The sequence below is a fragment of the Myxocyprinus asiaticus genome, chromosome 7, assembly GCF_019703515.2.
Source record: "Myxocyprinus asiaticus isolate MX2 ecotype Aquarium Trade chromosome 7, UBuf_Myxa_2, whole genome shotgun sequence".
NCBI lineage: Eukaryota > Metazoa > Chordata > Actinopteri > Cypriniformes > Catostomidae > Myxocyprinus > Myxocyprinus asiaticus.
Window position 1 is genome coordinate 28,301,339 of NC_059350.1, and position 24,018 is coordinate 28,325,356.

General features: G+C 44.1%; 1 long non-coding RNA gene across 1 annotated transcript; it reads right to left on the reverse strand.

Moving 5' to 3' along the window:
- Positions 1–1,080: 1,080 nt before the first annotated feature.
- On the reverse strand, positions 1,081–15,075 carry LOC127443756 (uncharacterized). The gene is made up of 3 exons (XR_007897697.1): positions 14,990–15,075; positions 2,060–2,150; positions 1,081–1,306 (listed from the first exon to the last, which is right to left on the reverse strand). It is a non-coding gene; the product is annotated as an uncharacterized LOC127443756 (long non-coding RNA).
- Positions 15,076–24,018: the final 8,943 nt, after the last annotated feature.

Genomic DNA, 24,018 nt, shown 5'->3' on the forward strand with positions numbered 1-24,018 from the left:
GTATTAATAATGAGCAGACATGGTGGTCCGTAAACTGTACAAGCAAAAACCTTGAAACACAAGAATAACACACTATAATATTCTATCTCTGCCCAGACGTAAACCTCTTACTTGAATCGCATGAGGACATAGGTAGAATGTGTTTTCCTCCGTCCTTTAACTCCGACCCAGTTCCTTGAGGCTCGGGTGATGACAGGAGGCCGTTTCCTCGCTCTGTCGGCGGACGGTACGGCTGTTGATTCTCGGCGGGCTGGCGGAGAACTCAAAAATGTCGACTTGATTGAAGATGGAAGAGAAATCTTTAATCTCTTCACTTCTGCAGGCAAACGGATGAAAATGCGGAACATAGAGTAATCTCAACTCATCCAGCGAGATGGAGATTGTATGGCCACAGTTTCAAATCAGACGTTACTTCCTTGTGCCACGAGGTTGCACATGAGAGCAGGGATGAGCTGCGTCTACACACTGCAAACAAAGTTGCTGGAAGCTTTTCAGAGGTATTTCAACTCCTGATGATGTCATGGTTTGAGGTGCGTTTTGTTGTGTGCCTCATCCAATAGGAGTTGAGAGTTCGATCCTTTAGTGAGCAAGGCTTCATGGGATTTGTAGTCTGTTTTGGACTCCCTTTGTTTGATTTTGGTGTGATTTTTATCAGTATAATTTACGACTTGGAATGTGGGGGCTTGAGTTAGGTTTTTACGACTGTGTTAGGCCTGCCTTTGTCTTCTATCTGAATACATGAGGCCCAACACTACTATCCCTATACCATATACACAAAAACAAACACCTCTAAATAAGTCAGTGGTAAAACTTGAATGTGATCAAATGAGACTACCTGGAAAAAGAGATTGTGGCACCTTCCTGAATGAGGGAAAGCAGCTGTTACAATTTATCTTCCATAGATGTAAAGACATTCTTTCACAGACAGTCAGATTTCCAAACTGTTGGTAGCTATCTGAAGTGCGGGAATGAGATGTTCCACATTGAATGTGAGAGAAAAATATAAGATGCCATAATGAAAAATAAAAACATAAACCACTTTTTTAGAATATATATAGATGTATATTTTTTTATTCAGGGAGTAACTGCAACAACAGTAAAACATGAAACTATAAATGAAACAAACAAAAAGAAATATGGGTGTTTAAACACTTAAAAAAAAAAAAAAAAACTGTAAGTGCCATTGGTCAAGGGAGAGTCGTCTTACGGCCACCACCACCCATCCTCTCCTGTGCATACTTTTAAATATTTGGACATGGTCTCCATTATTTTTGTTTGTGTTTTTTTAATGTGCTGATGGCAGCGTCTAAAAAGGAAAAACAAACCACAGGTTAGATCTTCAAAAATGCTGTACATTTCAGCCCATATATAAAAAATCCTGTTGTTGTTGCCAGCCATTTTCCAAAGCTGTACCAAAGTTGTTTAAGTATGATCACATTTATGTCACACTTTTATGTTAAGAAATGCAAAGTGTGCAAACTCTCTTGATTTGTGAAGTCAGAAAACCACTTTGTTGTTGCTAGGTAACCACACTCCACTCAAATATGTCACCAGCATCTTCAACAGCATTTTTTGGCCAATTTCATGAAAACTTTACCTATTCAAGTTTTGGACCAACAATAGATGACACTTGTGTGACAAGTTCAAATGTAATGATAGACTGACAACCAGTTGATGTAGTGTGCTTTTTCCATATTGCATGTCAAATGAGGACCATATTCTACTCACTGCACACCAAAAATGACAGGGTGCCCAAAGAGGATAACCAAGAAACCTGTCTAACCTATTTGACTGCTTGTATTAATGATATCATTGGTTTTTCAACTAAATGTATGCACTTATGACCACTAGAATTAAAAGAGGCACAAAAATGAATGAAAAGACAGCCATTAACTTATGTTGAAGTTACATCACTGATGAGAAATGACAATTTGGGACTACTTGGTGAAATGTCATGTCATTTGGATAAGCACAACCTAACAAAAAACTAAATGGACACAAATGTCCTTAGGAGTTGTCCTCCTGCTCCTATTTTCAATTTAAAACGTTTTTAACTTACCACAGATGGTCTGGCAAAGCAGAGACTGAGAAAATGGCACCTTCCCACATTTCCCCTTCAAACTCATCTGGGCCATCATGCCATTTGAGTTCTGAAAAACACCAACAAAGTTTAAAATATTGAATGTAATATTTTGGATAGAAAATGACAAATGTAGCTTAAGTACAACTTATAAAGGGTTAAAAATATTTACTTTTGTCAAGGGACACTTTATCAAAGCTGCATACAATGGGTGCAGATCTGAGTGTCCGGAAAGACGTAAGAACTCGCCTATGTGCAATTTTTAGTCACACTTCTTCAAAACAGACATGCAAATGTTTTCAAATGTGCTTGCTGAAAAAGAAACACAAAAAAAATTCAACTGGTCTGTAAGTTTGACACTGTGGCAGCGTGGTCGTGGTCGAGCGTCCGTCGAGGGAGAGAGAGTGGTAAGGGTGCATACATCTGAGCCAAATTATGACTAACACCTGTCTCTAATTGTAGTGAGATTGGGGAGAGCAGCATAAAAGGACCATGCCAGCACCACATCGAGAGAGAGAGGCTGGGTCAAAAACTTTACTGTGAAGCTGATGATTTATTGTGAAGCTATAAACCAGAGAAGTGGTCAATTAAAAGTTTCCTACCTGTGTTTGAAGAATCCAGTTCCTGGTGTCCTTCCTAGTTACACTGGTGCTGAAACCCATGATCTGATTTGAAGACTGTACGCCTCATGGAGTCCTTCCCACTGACCGACATCAAGTCCCTTGCCAACCTACATCACACCCACCAACAGGCTCTGCTTGAACTCTGCCAAGATCAGGAACGGCGCTTCCATGAGGTCCTTAGAGTTCAGGCAGAGGACCGGCAGGTCATTCGGAGCCTCCTCACCCTGGAGAAAGCCCCGGCAGCAACCACGGACAACAGCAGCCCCCTGCCCACGCTGTTGAAGATGGGGGCGGAAGACGACCCTGAAGCCTTCCTTGACATGTTTCAGCGATCCGCTGAATTCTAGGGCTGGCCGCAGGGAAGCCCAGCTTGCAGCACAACAACTGCCAGCGGCTAATCTCCTGGTCTACGGTGATCTGAGGAAGATCATCCTGCAGCGGATCGGCCGGAGCCCAGAGCAATACTGTCAACTGTTCCACTCGAAGTTGGAAGGGGCCAGTCACCCGTTTGCCTTATCTCAGCGACTCCGTGATGCCTGTCAGAAATGGCTGCGGGTGAGGGACTGCGATGGAGGGAGTGGTCGACCAAGTGGTGCTGGAACAGCTGATCTGTAGTCCAGATCCCCGACGCACCACAGGCTGCCCCCGATCGGGCTGGAGGGTACAGGATACCAGTAAGAATCAAGGGGAGTACACACCAAGCCTTGGTGGACACAGGTTGTAACCAGACCACTATCCACCAATGCTTGGTTCAACACGAGGCTTTGATCACAGCTAAAATGGTGAGGGTGAAGTGTGTGCATGGGGATATTCACAACTACCCTGTGGTGACCCTTGTGATTAAATTCCGGGGAACAAAACAGAGTGGAGGCCGCGGTTAGTTCCTGCCTCACCCATCTGCTGATTTTGGGGACTAATTGGCCTGAATTTAGAAATGTATTAAAGGGAATATGCAAGGATGGGTCCTGCACAAAAGCGATGAGATATGAAATGTGCGATGCTCTGGCAGGGGAGGCAGAGCCGGGGCCGTCTTCATCAGCTCCACGTCAGGATGGCGTGGGGGGGGGAGGCTGCAGCCCCTCTCATCCTCGGGGGATTTCCCGAAGGAGATTTCCCTTTGGAGCAGTCGCAAGATGAAACACTCAAGCACACCTTCAACCAAGTGAGAGTGATCGATGGTCAACAACTCCAGCCAAATGTTGCACTTTCATATCCCTATTTCGCAATTATAAATGAGCGTTTATATAGAGTGACGCAGGACGCTCAAACAAAGGAAGATACAACCCAGCTCTTAATACCGCGGCGCCGCCGGGAAATGATGTTCCAGGTGGCTCATTATAATCCGATGGCAGGTCACTTAGGGGAAAAAAGACACTGAACCGACTAATAGCCCGTTTTTACTGGCCGAGCATTGGCGGCGATGTTCACAGGTGGTGTGCGGCATGCCGCGAATGTCAGTTGATGAATCCACCAGCCACCCCAAAAGTGCCTTTGTGCCCCCTTCCGCTGATCGAGGTCCCCTTCGAGAGAACTGGCATGGACCTTGTCAGGCCATTAGAGCGGTCAGCACGCGGACATCACTTTGTATTAGTCCTAGTGGACTATGCAACACGATATCCGGAAGCAGCACTCTTCAAAATAATCGCCCGGGTGGGAAATCCTTACCGATCAGGGCACAACCTTTATGTCACGGACACTATGCAAGCTTTACGAATTATTGGGCATTAAGCCAATTCGCACCAGCATTTACCATCCACAGACAGATGGCCTGGTGAAGCAATTTAATAAAACCCTTAAGAATATGATTCGTAAGTTTGTGCACGAGGATGCTAGGAATTGGGACAAATGGCTCGATCCCCTGTTATTTGCAGTACGTGAGGTCCTGAAAGCCTCCACGGGGTGTTCCCCATTCAAGCTGCTATATGGGCGGCGCCCGCGTGTCGTGCTTGATGTCATACGTGAAGCTTGGGAGGAGGGACCTTCAAACAGTAAGAATGAAATTCAACACGTTCTTGATCTTAGAGCAAAACTCCACACCCTGGGCCAACTAACACAGGAGAATTTGCTCCAAGCTCAAGAATGACAGAGCTGACTGTATAACAGGGGAACTCGGCTAAGGGAATTTGCATCGGGAGATAAGGTACTCATATTACTCCCCACATCGAGCTCCAAATTACTCACCAAGTGGCAAGGACCCTTGAGTGGGGGATCTCGATTATGAAGTAAAACGAACCGATAGAGGGGGCACACGTCAAATTTATCACCTTAACCTGAAATTATGGAGGGAGGTGGCCCCTGTGATGTTGGCTACGGTAGTTCCGGAGAGGGTGGAGTTCCGGCTGGAGGTAAACACAAGACACAATCACGTCACCCCAGTCACTCGCGGAGACCACCTCTCACCATACCAACTCGCAGAGGTTGCCAAACTACAACAAAAATTCGCAGATGTGTTTTCCCTTCTACCGGGTTGCACGAACCTCATCCAACACCACATCGAGACCGAGCCGGGGGTGGTGGTACGTACCTGTCCCTACCGATTACCCGAACATAAAAAAAAATAGTACAGGAAGAATTGGATGCAATGCTCGATATGGGAGTAATAGAGGAATCCCACAATGATGGGTCTGTAAGGTTCTGTGTGGATTATAGAAAAGTCAACGCGGTGTCTAAATTTGATGCCTACCCAATGCCTTGTATTGATGAGTTGCTCGATCGGTTGGGCACTGCTCGTTTTTACTCGACACTGAATTTGACAAAGGGTTACTGGCAGATCCCCTTGACACCAATTTCCCATGAAAAAATGGCTTTCTCCACTCCGTTCGGATTACACCAATTTGTGACATACGTTCGGTTTGTTTGGGGCCCCGGCCACGTTTCAGCGCCCCATGGACCGAATCCTCAGACCGCATTCAGCTTACACCGCTGCCTATTTGGATGATATCATCATTTATAGCAATGATTGGCAGCGGCATATGCAACATCTGAGGGTGGTTCTGAGGTCGCTGCGACAGGTGGGGCTCACAGCAAACACTATGAAGTGCATGATTGGGCGGGTGGAGGTATGGTATTTGGGGTTCCACTTGGGCCATGGGCAGGTGCGTCCCCAACTTGACAAGACGGTGGCGATTGCGACCTGCCCGAGACCTAAGACCAAGACAGTTCCTGGGGCTGGCTATTATAGGAGATTTGTGCCTAACTATTCGGACATCACCAGCCCGCTGACTGATCTCACTAAAAGGGAGCTCCAGACCCGGTCCAGTGGATGGAGCAGTGCCAACAGGCATTTACACAGGTTAAAGCCGCACTTTGCTGGGGGCCACTTTTACATGCACCTAATTTCTCTCTGCCTTTTGTATTGCAGACGGACGCTTCAGACAGGGGGCTGGGGGCCGTACTCTCGCAGGTGATGGAGGGGGAGGAGCACCCGGTGCTGTACATCAGCCGCAAGCTCTCCTTGAGGGAAACACTGTAGAAAAGGAGTGTCTGGCCATCAAGTGGGTGGTCCTCACTCTGTTACTACCTGCTGGGGCAGACCTTCACTCTCTGCTCAGATCATGCCCCACTCCAATGGCTCCACCGCATGGATACCAACGCACGGTGGTATCTGGCACTCCAGCTCTTTAAATTCAAGGTGGTCCACAAACCGGGAGCGCAGATAGCTGTCGCCGACTTCCTGTCTAGAAATGGGGGGGGGAGTGGTAGGCAGTCCGGATGCCTCCCCGGCCTGAGTCGGGCGTTGGGGATATGTGGCGGCGGGGGTGTGGTCGAGCATCTGGTAGCAGATAAATCCACAAATAATCAAGCATACTTACAGGTTGTGATCCTGAAGCGCCAGATTGTCCCAACAAAGTGGGAACTGCACCATCTTTCACGAGTAACTGTCTTGAAAATCCGGCATTGGTTGTGGTTGTACTGCTAAATGATTCAAATAAATTTTAACCACTGTTTCTTCAATTCGTCTGCCTTTGGAAGTCCAAACAAAGAGGTTTTGCTTTTGTAGTGAAGAAAACAGCATCTTCTTGACATGGCGACAACACTAACCCAACTCATCCTGGCCTCAGCTATAACTACCTTTGTTTGAGGGCAGGCCAAAGTAGCCCTTAGGCGGGCATTATGCAAATGTGTTACACAGTGATGTAGATACATTACGGAAGAAATGGCAGGACTACAATCCAGCAGTTTCTTATAGTTCTTGAGCAGTGTTGTCTGTGGGAGAGAATAACTCCCTTTTGTGTGGACTTTGTGCTTTGTAACTTTGCAGACCGTTTACATGCACAAACAGCTATATTACACACTAAAGGAAAGGTAAAATCCCAAAAAGCATAATAGGTCCTCTTTAAGTAAAATCTATTTGTCTGTGCCAGTGCTATATACGGCCCTTAAAACCCCATGTACATGCAAAAATGCACCTCCCGCTACAGCACCCCCAACTTAAATCATCCCACGGCCCTGCTGAGGAGCATGAAGTTGCTCACTAATATTTGTGGTAATCCACCAAATAGATTTAGAGATTGCCTTAGAATAAAGTGCTAAATGGACAACTGATGCAGCCAACCTTAGGTTCTTTAGGAACTGTTGCATTATTTCTTATATGGTAGTGTTTATAGTTTTTGTTGAATTAAGACGCAGTGCACTAGTTGAATTAATTGACTGTGAATCATTTGAAACATAAGGCGTCTTTCATCTTCATGTCTCCAGTTCTTGGAAGTCTATGTGTTGGCTGGCTTCATATGAAATGCTGTCCCATCAGTGGATAAAATAGCAATTTTTAATGAATCTCTTATTTCTATAAGCATCTAAAGCACTTTCTTCTGGAATTCTAGGATAAAGGGAAATGAGTACATATGTTATTCAGTAACGCAAGAATGTTATTTTTATTTGCCCATATTATTACCATATAGGCTAACAACATTAACTGCGCAATAGGAAACATGCCATATGAATACAAGCTTTATATGTGCATCAGATAATCAAAGATAAAATGTTAAATAAGACTCAACACTTAATCAGTAACAATTAACTGAAAATCAGCAATACAATAAATTAATTCACACACACAAAACAGGCTATGGAGTAGCAGCACTTACCAGTTCAGTTTAACTCTGACAAATGCAATCGTTTGATAATTATTAATGATTATAAAGATGTGATACAGGTACTTCGTGGCAGTTTTTTTTTTTTTTACCGTGTAAAAATGGCGCTTAGAATAAGCGGCAGAATTTCCCATAGGGAGCCGAAGTTGGCTGCTAATAATGTTAGCAGCTAAGGTAACTTAGCGGCCTAGCTACAGTTACACATACACTTTGGCTGTCTATGGAAACATATCCTAGCAATTAACGTTAGCGGTCTATACGCTTTAGGTCCCTATTGAAAAAAAAAATCTCTACCAAATTAGCAGTTCAATTAGTGGCCTAACATTACACATGATAGTTTGGCTCCCTGGAAATCACACTAACAACTGCAAAAGTGCGAGCTGACATTAAAGTGCCAAAAGTAACCAACATAAATGTCGAGACACATTGTTTGTTTCCAGGCCGTAAGTTAACTAGTTCAGCAAACTGTGGCGTTAGCATTTAACTTACCAGTCATTGGCATCATGCATTTTACATTTACATTTACATTTATTCATTTGCAGATGCTTTTATCCAAAGCGACTTACAAAAGAGGAAAACATAAGCGAATCATCTTAGGAGACAGTGGTATAAAAAGTGCTGTATTACAAAGTATCACTAGCATCATAATAGTATTCTAGTGTTCTCACTGCGAGAACATGACCATGGCAACGTTGCGGTCGCGGCTTGCTTTCGTAAGAAACCAGCGGCTCCCTGCCTCGGTCCTTCTATCTCCGGGTTTGAGGCCAGCACGGCTAGCACTGGGGGCAATTGGGGACCCCAATGGGATCACCTCCACCGGGTATCCCCCGTGGACCTCCCATTCCCCAGCACGCTTGTCTGCCCCAGTCGGGCTTCCGGATGAGTCCGCCGGAGAGTCTGGCCTCTTGTTTGGAGTCCGCGAAGATGATGAGCTCTCGAGCGCAGCATCGGAGAGCGGGCTTGTCCTGTCGGACGCAGAAGCCTCAGCTGGGCTCCCCCCCTCGGGGACGATTGCCCAGTCACAAGCTGATGCAGAGATGATAGACATGCTTTCCCGGGCGGCCGCGAGCGTCGGGTTAGAGTGGAACCCTCTGCTCTCCCCTGAACCCTCGCGGCTCGATGATTGGTTCCTGGGCTCATGGCACCGCTCAAGGCAGCCACGCCCCGCTCCAGTGCCTTTCTTCCCAGAAGTGCACGAGGAGCTGACGAAGTCGTGGGAGGCACCTTTTACTGCCCGGCCCCGATTCCTCAGTTCCCCCGCCCTCACTACCCTCAATGGCAGGGTGGCCAGGGGCTATACGGCGATTCCCCCAGTGGATAAGGCACTCGCGGTGCACCTATGCCCACAGAGCACCGCCACCTGGCGCGGACGCCCAAAGCTCCCATCCAAGCCCTGTAGGTTCACGTCGTCCCTGACGGCTAAAGCCTACAGCGCTGCTGGACAAGCCGCCTCTGCCCTGTACGCCATGGCTCTCCTGCAGGTCCACCAAGCCAAGGCACTAAAAGAACTGCAAGAGGGTAGTTCCGCCCCAGATCTGATGCAGGAACTGCGCTTGGCGACCGACCTCGCTCTCCGAGCAACGAAGGTCACGCCGTGGTCTCTCGGGTAGATGATGGCCACATTAGTGGTCCAGGAGCACCACCTTTGGCTCAACCTGGTCGAGATGGGTGAGGCCGACAAGACACGGTTCCTTGCTGCCCCCATTTCCCAGGCTGGCCTATTCGGCGACACCGTCGAGGACTTTGTCCAGCAGTTTTCGGCGGTGAAGCAGCAAATGGAGGCTATCCGGCATATCCTGCCCCGGCACGGCTCAATATCCCGCACCCCGTCTGCTTGTCGCCAAGGGCATCCCCCTGCGGTGACTTCACCGGCTCCGCTGCAGCCCGCCCCTTCGGCCCAGCCCCGGCGTGGAGCCCACCGCAAGCAGACGCCACCCGTCTCACAGTCGGCCGCTAAGAACCCATGGAGGTAGTCAAAGCTCCCCTGAGATGGGTGACCCAGGGTCGCAGAAACCCACTCACCTGGAGCTAGTAAGATTTCGCCGCATGCCCAAGTGGCTGCGGTACCCAACAGTTCAGCAAAAGAGCGGTTTCCTTCTTCCCTGGGTCACATACCCAGTGAGCACTGTCGTCATCACGACTACCGTCCATGGGTTTTTCCTTGCAGGATTGGCGCTCCAGCGGTGGCCTTCCTGCCCCTGAGAGCCCAGCTGTGGCACACAGCCACCCCCGATGTGTCTCCACGGGTTACGAGGACAGACCTCTTCCTCCCCCGTCCCAGGCTGTTCTGGGGGTGGTCACAAGGAGCCAGGTAAGTGCTTCGATGTCCCTAGACTCAGCACGGCTACGACAGGGTGTGGCACCTCGAGCTCCGCCCCGCTGCGAGGCCCCACCTTCCGGTACGCCCGACGACCTGGTCCCCTTGGTCTCCCTTGCGTGGAACTTGGACGCGTGGCTTGCACTTTCCAATCCATCGCGATGGCTGGTCCGGACTGTCCGACTCAGCTACGCGATTCAGTTCGCCAGGCGCCCGCCCAGGTTCAGCGGTATCCACTTCACCTTGGTGAAGGATGAAAACGCTGCTACCTTGCGCGTGGAGATCACTACCCTCCAACGGAAGGGCGTGATAGAGCCTGTCCCTCCGGCCGAGATGAAGAAGGGGTTTTACAGCCCCTACTTCATCATACTGAAAAAAGGCGGTGGGTTGCGGCCAATCTTGGACCTGCGAGTACTGAACTGTAAGTGGGCAGAAGCAGAACGGAATAGTGGTCCGATTTGGCAAATGGTGGGTGGGGGAAGGATTTGTAGCCATCCCGGAAGAGAGAGTAGCAATGGTCCAAAACCCAGTCCCCTCGTGTGTTGAAACTGATGTGTTGGTAGTATTTCGGTGCAATTGACTTGAGGTTGGCTTTGTTAAAGTCCTCGGTCACAATGAACACGGCCTCAGGGTGCGCAGTTTCCTGCTGACTTATACTCCCTTACAGTTCCTTGAGTGCCCGGTCTGTGTCAGCTTGTGGGGGGGATGTACACAGCTGTGATAATGACTGCTGTGAATTCCCTCAGTAGCCAGAATGGTTGACACAGAAGCATGAGAAATTCCAGATCAGGAGAGCAGAAAGACTTGATAGAATGTATGTTCACCACCACCTCTGCTTTTACCTGAGAGGTTTTTCACTCTGTCTGCTCAGTGCACAGAGAACCCCACGGGTTCGCAGAGCTTGTTGTCCAGAGACTGAATATTTGCCAGTAGAATACTGGGTAGCGGGGGTCGATTTGCACGACGTCTTAGTCTGATGAGAACGCCTTTTCCGGCTATGTTTCCGCGGCCGGGCTGCCGAGACAAAGGGCTCCACTGGCACGTTTGTAAACAGCGGGTCGGCATTGAGGTATTTAAAGTCTGGTTTTTGGTGTGCTATTGCAGAACCAATGTCCAAAAGTGTTTGTCTATCATAGACAATAAGGCAGACAACATCCAAGACAAAAAAACATAAGAACAGTAGACAAAACAAACAAAAAACTGCAACATTGGGTCGGAGCTCACAAAGCAGCAGCCATACTCTGCGCCATCTTGAGCATATTGTGGTATTTGGCATGCTTGAATTTTAAAGTTTATTGTTAATAAAAATTTACTGCACATATTTCTTATTTTTTATATAAATAAAATATTATAAAAATATCAACTGAAATGTAAAAATACTAGAAAATCAAAGCCATATGTTTAACCCAGTTCTGAGTGGCAATTACAAGAAATGTCCAATAGAGGGCAGCCAAGCTCCATTGTTGAATGATTCCCAAAATAACACTTTGAGAAGATTTTTCGTGTTATGTCTAGAAGGGATCCCTCTTTTGTACGTTATGTATATGAAGTATGTGTAACTATGTTCTTCAGTTAACTATATTTCTCATTTCATGTGTTAAACATCTCCAGTTCTTGAGTTGGATTTTCTATTTCATCTGATCCGTGTATGTTTTTATTGCCTATCTGGCGGTGGAATGTGTTATTTTGAATTTATGAGAAATGTTTGTTGTGGCTGTTATCAGTGTCCTTTAGTGTCAGCAGTTTTTTCTGAAGCTCACGTTCTTTTCCAGGAAATAGAAAAGCAAAATATGTCCCCCATTGTGATTGCCTTCTCGGCCGTATTGTTTGTGTGTACGCAGAGTGTGTGTTTTGTCTTTCTCTTTCGCTTTCTCTTTCTTAATCGCTCTCAGGTGTGGGGTAACCAGGTGAGCTGATTGTTAATGGGGAGCACCGGCACACAGTGTGTTTCCTTCCTATATAAACCGAGTGTTCCATGGCTGGGTTGCAATGGGAGATGGGTGTTCGTGAGCTGTGCCATCTTGGTCACCGATGCTCTCGCGCAGATTGCCGCTGCTGGAGCAGAGAGTTTGTGGTTGCCGCTGTCTGAACTTCGGAGTTCGCTGTTTTTTGTTTGTTTTTTTAAATATAGAATGGTCAATAAATGTGTCAGTGTTTCTGCTACTCTCCCCTCCCCTCATTTTTATTGCATTTTATTTTTAAAGTGTAACACCCAGCCACTGACATACAAATGCAGTCTTGGTTTATTACAATACAACTTTATATTTGGGTGAATTAGAAACCAGAACTTTAAAAAATTATATGCAAAAAGTAACCACAAGACCAATCAGTAATGTTCTTGATTAAATTGCTGATATATGTTTTAATCTACTGACTAACAAAATCCCAAGACTGATAGTGGCAGACGTAGAGATTAAATTACTATATAATGTGAAATATCTATTTTAGTGATTGAACAGGTCATTAAGAATGACTGTTTATCAAAATAGGTGATTTAAAATAATCTCTTATTGTGCATAAAATAATTAATATTCATGAGTTTTGCAGCACTGTCACCCAAAGTACAGTTTTCCTAGAGTTTATTTTTATTTAGAACTAACTTTGTGTTAATGTTCCCTTTCAAATGGCTTATTCCAGCTGTTACAAAGTTGATAGGCCTACAGGATTTTATTAGCAGAATAACACTGGATATGCATGCACTCTCCATCCATGTGTACACTTAAAAAAAAAATATTTGTCCTGCATAATATGAAGTTTATTCCAGATTACCAGTTTTATGTCAAGCTAAGTAACATTTAAATTTTTTTTATGTGTTTAATATACAATGTATTGGTACTTTTTTATGTTGGCAAATCAGTAGCAAAATTGTTACTATGTGGTTCCTGTGGAAATGCAGTTGTATCGCAAATTCATGGATATTTATAATTTGATTGTGACTCCAATTAATGAACTAGTACTTGTTGCAATGAAGCTTGGTACCTTAATCCATAAGAACTATGCATGGGTGCTTGCTTTGGTTTTGCCACCCCTCATAGTATATAGTACATAGTACAAATATATTAAATCTAATTGTATTTGTTCGTATATGGCCATATACCAGATTCAAATGTCAGACAATGTAAATATTGCAACAGTCCTAATTATTGAATCCTCATTTGTGTTTTTAGTTTACAGATTTATTGTACATCTATTTTAACCTTAGATAAGTTTTCTTGCATTACCTAACTGCACCATAATTTGATGACCAAATTTTAGTTGTGGCAATGTAACTGATTACATTGTGACAACAGTTCTATATAATTCCTATATTCATAGCCACAACGTAACTTTGGACAGGTGCCAGTCCGTCATTACGACATAGTGGCAACACTGAGGAACAATAGTTGTTTGTTGGTTAACAGTTGGTAATTTTTGCTTTTAATAATTATTCTATGGCCGGACATGCAGTAGTCTAACCTAATTTATGTCCTTATTTTCCCAACATAATTTAAATGTGTAACACTTAAAGATGGGAAAGGAGGAAGCTGGGACCGGCTTGACAAACACATAGACATTTATTAACACTTTTCATCGTCCAGAGTAACAAAAACACGCACTGCTTTTCGGCCAGCTGCGTCAAATCCTAAAGACACGCGGACAAGTTTCGTACATCTCTCTCTCGTGCAGGTGGAAGTCATTCGCTACTTATCTTCCCGGCCTCGCTCTGCCCTGACGCCGCTCGGCCATGCCCTGCTTGCCACAATATAGATAGACAGTAGAGGTGTAACGCTTCAAAGTTCGGTTTGTATCATGGTTTTAGGGTCACGATTTCAGTATGGTTCGGTATTTTTTATGTTCAGAAAAAGAAATAAAATTGCAAAATCCAAAATAAATATATTCTATTTGTTACCAGACACTTCAAGAGATTTGCCCTCACTACAAATCACTATGGTTTTACAACAGTAACCATAGATTAACCATGGTATTTGTAGTAAAATCTTAATAACCACAAAATTAACATGGTTACTGTCATGTTTACAATACTATAGTAAAATCAAGGTTACTATATGGAGACTACAGTATTACTATTGTAAAACAATGGTTAATTGTATCAAAATTTTTATTTCTGCCAAGAAAACAATGGTGACAGCAGTCATTGTTACTTCAGTCATGGCCACTACAATATTACTATAGTAAAACCATGGTTAATATATGGCTACTACAGTATAACTGAATAAAACCATGGTTCATTTTTGTTAGTGTCCTTAAATAACAACAACAAAAAAAAACATGCTCTAATTACTAACTCAACATTTAACTTAATACCTGCATTTATGCTATATGCATCAACATAAAGTGCATTTCATCCTCAACTCAACATATATTCAACATTCAGAAGTTGTACATCACTATAGAATGAATAACCTTGCTGTTAAAATTTACGCGGAAATCCCACATCTTCATCAACAGAGTAAGGTCAGTATAACTTTTGCAATGAACACCCTGAACGCTTTAGATCTTGTTTCATGTCTGTCCGAACTAGCAGCAAGTGCCTGTTTAAAGACGGAATGGATTGTGTCTGCGTGCAGTTTCGGGCTCACCTGCGGTTCTGTGCGCGCTATATATTCCCAGGTGATGTCAGTGTACATAAATAATCAAACATCGATGTATTACCAGTATACGGCACTCGCGTCAAGCAGTGTCTGCAAACAATGCCTGTTTTGTAAATGTTTTTTGACCATCGCTGTTTTGATTGACTGCAAAAAGAAAAAGTTTCCAGACAGGAGACTTGAACGATTCAGGAGCTTCTATCTTGTGGCTTGTTTTCTCAGCTTGCCGTTTTAAACTTCACACTAATGCGTGCAGAACTTTGATGTCATCAACTGATTTAACATACTTGCAGTTAATAGGAGAACTTCTCCCTGTAGAAAGTTGACTCTCGTGAAACACAGGCGAAGAGCGTCCATCTAAAAAGAAATTCAGGTGCATTAGCGGAGGTTACAACTGCGCATGTCTATTTGGCATTTTAGTTTCTTTGCCAAAGTGTATGATCCAGATGAGTTATTAAACTAGAGATGAACCACGGAGCAAATGCTTACCGAACCGTGGGTGGTGAACCGTGCGGTTTGGTTTTTTTTTACCGAGAACCTTTACACCCCTAATAGATAGATAGATAGATAGATAGATTCACATTTATATTATAAATCAAATCAAATCACTTTATTGTCACACAGCCATATACACAAGTGCAATGGTGTGTGAAATTCTTGGGTGCAGTTCCAATCAACATAGCAGTCGTGACAGTGATGAGACATATACCAATTTACAATAAACATCAAATTAACACAACACAATTTAAACATCTGTTATACACATAATTACACTCAACAATATACAAATAATAACATACACTGTACAGTATACAATACGCTGTTTTTGTTTTTGTTTTTTTGTTTTTTACTATATATATACACATTATTCAATAAAAATTAAAAATTAAAATATATATAAAAAAAAGTATATATATATATGTAGAATGTACAGTATTGTACTGTATTGACATTCAGGCTGTCGGTTGATAGTCAGTTGTTAAGAGAGACATAATATAATAATAATAATATAATTTATGACAGTCCGGTGTGAGATATAAGAGTAAGGGTAATAAAGTGCAGTGCTGATGTATATTGATCATGAGAGATCAAGAGTTCAGAAGTCTGATTGCTTGGGGGAAGAAGCTATCATGGAGTCGGCTGGTGTGGGTCCTGATGCTGCGATGCCGCCTACCTGATGGTAGCAGTGAGAACAGCCCATGGCTCGGGTGGCTGGAGTCTCTGATGATCCTCCGAGCTTTTTTCACACACCGCCTTGTATATATTTCCTGGAGGGAGGGAAGCTCACCTCCGATGATGTGTTTGGCAGTTCGCACCACCCTTTGCAGTGCTTTGCGGTTGTGGGCAGTGCTATTGCCGTACCAGGCGGAGATACAGCCAGTCAGGATGCTCTCCACAGTGCAGGTGTAGAACCGTGTGAGGATGTGGCGGTTCATTCCAAACTTCCTCAGCCGTCTCAGGAAGAAGAGGCGCTGATGAGCCTTCTTCACAACGACTTCAGTGTGGACGGACCATGTGAGTTCCTCAGTGATGTGGACACCCAGGAACTTGAAGCTGCTGACTCTCTCCACTGGTGCTCCATTGATGGTGATGGGACTGTGTTCTCTGTCTTTTCTTCTGAAGTCCACCACAAGCTCCTTTGTCTTACTGACGTTGAGGGAGAGGTTGTGCTCCTGACACCAGTGTGTCAGAGTGTGCACCTCCTCTCTGTAGGCTGTTTCATCATTGTCAGTGATCAGAACTACCACCGTCATGTCATCAGCAAACTTAATGATGGCATTGGAGCTATGTGTTGCCACACAGTCATGTGTGTACAAGGAATACAGTACTGGGCTGAGAACACAGCCCTGTGGGGCTCCAGTGTTGAGGATCAGTGATGAGGAGATGTTGCTGCCTATTCTAACCACCTGGCGTCTGCTTGACAGGAAGTCCAGGATCCAGCTGCACAGCGAGCTGTTTAAGCCCAGAGCCCGGAGTTTCTCATCTAGCTTGGAGGGCACTATGGTGTTGAATGCTGAGCTGTAGTCTACAAATAGCATTCTCACATAAGTGTTCTTTTTTTTCCAGGTGGGAGAGAGCAGTGTGTATTGTAGATGCAATGGCATCATCAGTGGAGCGGTTGTTGCGGTAAGCAAACTGCAGCGGGTCAAGATTGAGTGGCAAGACAGAGCAGATGTAATCTCGGATTAGTCTCTCAAAACATTTGCTGATGATGGGGGTCAGAGCAACAGGACGCCAGTCATTTAAACAAGTTATTTTTGATTGTTTTGGAACAGGCACAATGGTGGATGTTTTAAAGCATGTGGGGACTACAGACAAAGAGAGGGAAAGGTTGAAAATGTCTGTAAAAACACCAGCCAGCTGGTTTGCGCACGCTCTGATGACGCGGCCCGGAATGCCGTCTGGGCCCGCGGCTTTACGGATATTCACCTGTCGGAAGGATCGGGTTACATCCACTACAGAGACGGAGAGTGAACTAACCTCTGTAGCTTCGGCCGTGAGAGCTCTCTCCACGAGGGCGGTGTTATTTCCCTCGAAACGAGCATAAAAAGTATTTAGCTCATCCGGTAGAGAGGCAGCGGTGTTCATGGCGGAGTTTTTATTCCCTTTAAAGTCCGTGATGATGTTAATTCCCTGCCACATGCTTCTAGAGTTGGTGGCGTTAAACTCTCCTTCAATCTTGTTCCTGTACTGGCGTTTTGCTGTTTTGATAGTTTTTCGGAGGGCATAACTGGCTTGTTTATGCTCCTCCGCGTTCCCGGAATTAAAAGCGGAGGTCTGCACATTAAGTGCCGCGCGAACATCGCTATTGATCCACGGCTTCTGATTCGGATAGATTCGTACAGTTCTGGTCGGAATCACTTCCTCTACGCACGTTCTGATGAAACACATTACGCTATCAGCGTAAAGCTCGATGTCGTCATCAGAGGCGGACCGGAACATCTCCCAGTCCGTGTGATCAAAACAGTCTTGTAGCATAGAATCTGATTGGTTTGACCAGCACTGGATCGTTCTGAGGGTGGGTGCTTCCTGTTTCAATTTCTGCCTGTAAGCGGGTAGAAGCAGAATGGAAGAGTGGTCCGATTTGCCAAATGGTGGGCGGGGGAGGGATTTGTAGCCATCCCGGAACGGAGAGTAGCAATGATCCAAAACCCGGTCCCCTCGTGTGTTGAAACTAATGTGCTGGTGATATTTTGGTGCGACTGATTTTAAACTGGCTTTATTAAAGTCCCCGGTCACAATGAACGCGGCCTCAGGGTGCGCGGTTTCTTGCTCACTTATACTCCCATACAGTTCCTTGAGTGCCCGGTCTGTGTCGGCTTGTGGGGGAATGTACACAGCAGTGATAATGACTGCTGTGAATTCCCTCGGTAGCCAGAATGGTCGACACAGAAGCATAAGAAATTCCAGATCAGGAGAACAGAAAGACTTGATGGAATGTACGTTCCTCTGATCACACCAGGATTTGTTGATCATAAAACATACACCACCTCCTCTAGTTTTACCTGAGAGGTCTTTCGCTCTGTCCGCTCGGTGCATGGAGAACCCCGCTGGTTCAATGGCTGAGTCTGGAATCTCCGCAGACATCCAAGTTTCTGTTAGGCAGATAATGCAGCAGTCCCTCGTCTCTCGTTGGAAAGAGATCCGCGCTTTCAGCTCGCAGAGCTTGTTATCCAGAGACTGAACATTTGCCAGTAGAATAGTGGGTAGCGGGGGTTGATTTGCGCGGCGTCTTACTCTGATGAGAACGCCGGCTCTGTTTCCCCTTTTCCTCCTGCGTTTCCGCGGCCGTGCTGCCCAGACAAAGGGCTCTGCTTGCGTGTTTGTAAACAGCGGGTCGGCATTGAGGAATGTGAAGTCCGGTTTTCGGTGTGAGATCACTGAACCAATGTCCAAAAGTGTTTGTCTGTCGTAGACAATAAGGCAGACAACATCCAAGACAAAAAACATAAGAATTGTAAACAAGACAAACAAAACATTGCTATGTTGTGTCGGAGCTCACAACGCAGCAGCCATACTCGGCACCATCTTGAGGCCATCTCAATTGTATTTTAACAAATAGCATCAAACATATTTACATACATAAAAGTTTATCCTGTATAATACACTTCCGTTAAAAATAATTGGCATAATGTTTGCGGACATTTTAAGTGAATAAAGCTGCTAAATAATCACAGATTCAAAAATATTAACAGAACTTCAACTAGAAGATAATTACTTAACCAATCTCATGTGGTTGTTGCATTTTCATTAGAGGACCCTCACAATGAAATGCATGTTGTTTTTTCTTCAGTCATTGGATTAGATCATAAGCAGAGAACATGAAACATAATTACTGTCGCTCACATGTCACATGTTTTAAAAATGAACTCTTTTATCATTTTTAAATGTTTTCACTGTAATGTTCTAATTGCAAAATAGACTTCAGAAGATGAAAGTTGAGTTTTTAAGCTTTAATTTGATACCAAGTTTGTGAACACTGATGAAGATTTTGATATAAAACAAAGCATTTGTTTTATAGCCACATTCAAACGGCCCACCTGCTGGCCAGTGACAGTTAACAGGTTTAAAATGGGCATGTAAGACGGCCTCTGTAGCACCCCCATTTTCACCTACAGTCATTAAAATTGTTACGTATATAGTTCTCATCAAGCTGGACAACTTTCAGAATTATAATTATTAGCTCCACCCAACAGGAAGTCGTCCATTTTGGATTTTTTTAATATTGCATTTTCTGAACTTTTAAATACTGCTCCTAGGGGATTCATGAGACTGTCACCACATTTAGACAACATTATGCCAAGATATTGAAGATGCTAAATTGCTAACAGATTTTGAAATATCGAACAGTGTTGCCATAGCGAGATATTAAACTGATGGCAAAAAATGGGAAACAAGCAGTTTCTCATAGCTTCTGTGCAATGTGTGATTTAGATCAAAATTGAGATGTATGTTGGGGGCTAATCACATCGATCTGACTATTTTGGGTCACGGACATAGCACCACCACCAGGCAGCAGGAAGTGTGGCTTTTACAAGAGACTTTAAAATAGTTCTCTTATATTTACCTAAATTGCTTTCAAATTGTTTAGAATAATGTTAAATACCAAATGCGTGTGTCTACCTTGCATTGTTTTCCGAAAGCCAACAGGTGGAAATGGACCCATGGTGCTTGGGCCCGTCATTGCTGCTTGCAGCTATATTTGAATATTGTTATTTACATAGGCTAAATATACCATAATGAAATCTTGTTTTATTACATAATGTATTTCAATGGGGATATAATTTATTACAGCTGACGGTTACATGAGCAAACAAGGTTTAAACAAGATCAAACTGAAATTCATGGCTGTTTAACACTTCTGTGTACAAATTTCAAGGCTGCTTATTTGATAAATACAAGTAAACGTCATATTTTGTGACTATGCATTACTTTACGGAGAACTTATGACCTACTAGTTAAGTCTTGCCTTAAGAACAGGTGGTGCAACCAAATTAAGCACTGACTTAGTTGCAAACTAACTAGTAGTTACTAAGCCCTTAGTGTGAACTTTACGTCTCTACTTAAGTGAGACCTTACAGCTGGTGCAACCCTACCCTGGTGATTACATTTCAGATTATGCTGTAATTCATTCTAACTAACAGGAGCAAAACATTTAGGCCAGTGTATTGCCACAGCCTCCTGGCAGATGTACCAGGGCAAACATCAATAATGGCTTATGATTTAATTTAAAGGTAATCATTTTCTTTTAATCTTTTAGATTTGCCAGCTACTGCCATCTACAGGCATTTTGGAGACAGACTGAACCTGCAACGAGGAGAATCGTGCATGTTGGTACACGGTCATCCACTTCCAGCACAACAGCAGCTCCTGACAAGGCCGCTGATCCACCTCATCGACCGGTAGGCATAGTTCATACTACATCATTTTGTTTATAAAAGCAGCTTGCTGATAAATCAGCACCCAAGAGAACACTACTATTTAATTCAATCTAATTAAAAACACATACATACATTTATGATGACCAGGCAATAATTATCGTTATTACCACTAAGACTTGTCCCCCCTGCCCCCCCACCACAGCCGATTCCTTCCAATGATTGATGAACTTTTCCTGCCGCTGGGTCTGAAGGAGAAAGATCTGGGTGATCATTTTAACATTCATCAGTCCACCGTCAGCATTTTTTTGTACACCTTATTGGGCGCCATTGGGATATGGATGTCTCCTGAGACAGTTAGAGCCAAGATGCTGAGTGTGTTCGGCAAGTACTCTGACACCCAAGTCCTTATTTACTGTACAGAGATGAGATGTCAGATGCCTTCATCTTTACTCTTACAGAGTGAGATGTTTTCACAGTATAAATCCCACACTACCCTGAAAGGAATGATAGGTGTGTCACCGCATGGTGCTGTTACTTTTGTTTCCTCATTGTATTCTGGCTCTGTCAGTGACAAATTGTTCAGGCAATCTGGCACTGTCCCTCTTCTGGATAAAGATATGGCTGTAATGGTGGACAAGGGATTCAGAATCGACGACCTAGTGTCCTGCAAAATTTACACACCACTTTTTCTAAGTAAAACGTCAAAGCTGTCTCATGACATGCTTGTCTCAGATCTGCTCACTAAACTGATAATGGGCCTCCCTCAATTCTGTTTCTTTTGTCTCTCTTTGTGATAGTAAATAACACTACACAACAATTTCAACAAGAACTGGATTCTCTGATGTTGCAGATTTGATGCATATTCTATGACAGGGCTCGACATTAACGCTTGTCCGGGACGAGTGGAATTTTTAACAGGCAAGTTAAAGAGAATTTTACTTGCCTGACCGGACAAGTAGCTCAATAGCGTAGGACTGTGGGGATTGAGCACAATTTTAATAATTCCCACATTTCACTTTCAAAATGTGGGGAATCCCTTATCGTGTCACCCTCTCTCCCTCTTGCCTTCACTCGTGGTGCAGCTTTCAGCAGCTTGTGAGTGCGAGCAGTGGGGAAACGCATATTTACTGAACTTTAGATGTTACATATACAGTTGAAGTCAGAAGTTTACATACACTTAAGTTCAAGTCATTAAAAATCCTTTTTTAACCACTCCACAGATTTCATATTAGCAAACTATAGTTTTGGCAAGTCGTTTAGGAAATAGTAATTTTTCCAACAATTGTTTACAGACAGATTGTTTCACTTTTAATTGTATATATTACAATTCCAGTGGGTCAGAAGTTTACAAACAAGTTAACTGTGCCTTTAAGAAGCTTGGAAAATTTCAGAAAATGATGTCAAGCCTTTAGACAATAAGCCAATTATCTTCTGATAGGAGGTGTACTTAATTGGAGGTGTACCTGTGAATGTATTTTAAGGCCTACCTTCAAACTCAGTGCCTCTTTGCTTGACATCATGGGAAAATCAAAAGAAATCAGCCAAGACCTCAGAAACAAAAATTGTGGACCTCCACAAGTCTGGTTCATCCTTGGGAGCAATTTTCAAACACCTGAAGGTCCCACGTTCATCTGTACAAACAGTGGTATGCAAGTATAAACACCATGGGACCACGCAGCAATCATACCACTCAGGAAGGAGACGCATTCTGTCTCCTAGAGATGTATGTAGTTTGGTGCAAAAAGTGTAAATCAATCCCAGAACAACAGCAAAGGACCTTGTGAAGATGCTGGAGGAAACAGGTAGACAAGTATCTAAATCCACAGTAAAATCGTATAAAACAGTATATCGACATAACCTGAAAGACTGCTCAGCAAGGAAGAAGCCATTGATCCAAAACTGTCATAAAAACGCCAGACTACAGTTTGCAAGTGCACATGAGGACAAAGATCTAACTTTTTGGAGAAATGTCCTCTGGTCTAATGAAACTAAAATGTAACTGTTTGGCCATAATGACCATCATTATGTTTGGAGGAAAAAGGGTGAGGCTTGCAAGCTAAAGAACACCATCCCAACTGTGAAGCATGGGGGTGGCAGCATCATGTTGTGGGGGTGCTTTGCTGCAGGAGGGACTGGTGCACTTCACAAAATAGATGACATCATGAGAAGGAAATTTATGTGGATATATTGAAGCAACATCTCAAGAAGTCACCCAGGAAGTTAAAGCTCGGTCGCAAAATGGTCTTCCAAATGGACAATGACCCCAAGCATACCTCCAAAGTTGTGGCAAAATGGCTTAAGGACAACAAAGTAAAGGTATTGGAGTGGCCATCACAAAGCCCTGACCTCAATCCGATAGAAAATTTGCGGACGGAACTGAAAAAGCGAGAGCGAGCAAGGAAGCGTACAAACCTGACTCAGTTACACCAGTTCTGTCTGGAGGAATGGAACAAAATTCCAGCAACTTATTGTGAGAAGCTTGTGGAAGGCTACCCAAAACGTTTGACCAAGTTAAACAATTTAAAGGCAACGCTACCAAATACTAACAAAGTGTATGTAAACTTTTGATCCACTGGGAATGTGATGAAAAAAATAAAAGCTGAAATAAATCATTCTCTCTACAATTATTCTGACATTTCACATTCTTAAAATAAAGTAGTGATCCTAACTGACCTAATACAGGCAATGTTTTCTACGATTAAATGTCAGGAATTGTGAAAAATTGAGTTTAAATGTATTTGTCTAAGGTGTATGTAACTTGACTTCAACTGTATAAATGGGTATAAACCTGTTAAATGGACATGCGAATGGTGTTGTACCACGTCTCTATAAGCGAACGATGCAATAAAATATTGCTCCTGTTTATAATAAACAAAGCTGTCTTTATCGCAAGAGCGCAGCTTTGGAGAGATCTAATTTTGTCTCGTCACATCGTGGCACTCCCTCATAATACAGCAAGAAAGGCAGAAATTTTCATAACCTCCATTCCCTGATGGAGGGAAAGAGATGTTGTGTCGATGTAGTGACACTAGGGGTCACCCTTGGGAGCCCCAAGCACCTCTGCTTTTTTGAAAAAAGTCCTATGAGAATTGACGAGTGGAATTTGCATGCCACTCCCCCGGACATATGGGGGATGGAGTGGTCTGCTCACCAGCTCCAGAGAAGTGGGTCTCCTTGCCCCTGGGTCACCCGTCTCAGGGTAAAGGTTCTTAGCGGCCGGCCGTGAAATGGGTGGCGTCTGCTTCCTGCGCTGGGCTCCACGCAGGGGCCGGGCCACGGGGGTGGGCTTCGGCAAAGTCGGTGTTGTTGTTGCAGGAGGACACCCTTGGCAACGAGCAGACGGGGTGCAGGGTCTTGAGCCGCGCTGGGGCAGGATGTGTTGTATGGCCGCCGTCTGCTGCTTCACCACCGAGAACTGCTGGGCAAAGTCCTCG